The sequence below is a fragment of the Penaeus monodon genome, chromosome 29 (genome assembly GCF_015228065.2).
Source record: "Penaeus monodon isolate SGIC_2016 chromosome 29, NSTDA_Pmon_1, whole genome shotgun sequence".
Classification (NCBI taxonomy): Eukaryota; Metazoa; Arthropoda; class Malacostraca; order Decapoda; family Penaeidae; genus Penaeus; species Penaeus monodon.
Window position 1 is genome coordinate 38,480,005 of NC_051414.1, and position 899 is coordinate 38,480,903.

The following is an 899-nucleotide window of genomic DNA, read 5'->3' on the forward strand; positions in this document are numbered from 1 at the left end:
CAGCTATTCTACAATATGTGTAGATTTCTTTATTTTTTAGACATATACCAGTAGTATACAGTGTAATGGGGAAATACTATCACTGAATTTGATTTATTGATCGAATAAAGAATATGAGTGTAATGTGTAGCAAGATATGATTTAGATATGTGCTTAAAAAATAAAAAAGCATATTAAAACTGTGGGAAGTTACGTAGTAAAATAAAAATCGTACTTATATAGAAAATATAACCAAAATAGCATTGCAATCAGCTTTCCAAACCGTTTAGAATAGTCTCCGTCTCATAATTTTATTCCGTTTTCTATGAAATACAAACTTAGACATCAGTCACATGAGCATCTCTTCCCAAAATACATAAATCAAAAAACACCAAAAATACCCACCACACTACCTCCAAACACCTTAAAAATCAAAAATAGATTAAACCCATCGATAAATCAAGTTTTCCAAGCCGATCCCCAAATTCGTAATATAAGTTCTCAACTGCCCTTGCCTCCCCAGTAGTGATCGCAAGATGGCAGAGTTGCGAGTGTAAGACCGAAGGGAGAGGATTTCCCCTTTTTTATCCGACTGTGCGTCCTTCTATCTACAGGTGAGGTGCATTTCCGTTCGGTTTATGATGCGGTAGGCTCGGATTATGGGGACATGGGGGCGGGGGGGTCGATGTAGAAGGGGTGAGAGACCGTCGAGTGGGATTCCTCGTCGAAGGGGGGGAGGTTTTAAGTGGATTTTCGTTCCTTTTTAACGAATTTTTCACAACCTTGGCAAGGGGATGTTGTGATACGTGATGTTTTCCTTTATGTTAGGACGGTTATGTGGAAATAATGACGCTAAGTGGACCGAGAGGAGAGAAGGAAATGAAGTACTGATAATGAGGTTCCATGGTTTATTTTTACCG

The 899-nt window shown here is 38.6% G+C and overlaps 1 protein-coding gene across 1 annotated transcript in view; it reads left to right on the forward strand.

Annotated features, from left to right (window-relative positions):
- Nucleotides 1-498: 498 nt before the first annotated feature.
- LOC119592246 (sarcolemmal membrane-associated protein-like) overlaps nucleotides 499-899 on the forward strand; it is a gene marked incomplete in the record, with an annotated part of 84,028 nt that continues 83,627 nt past the window's right edge. Inside the window, 1 exon segment of the mRNA XM_037941082.1 lies at nucleotides 499-593.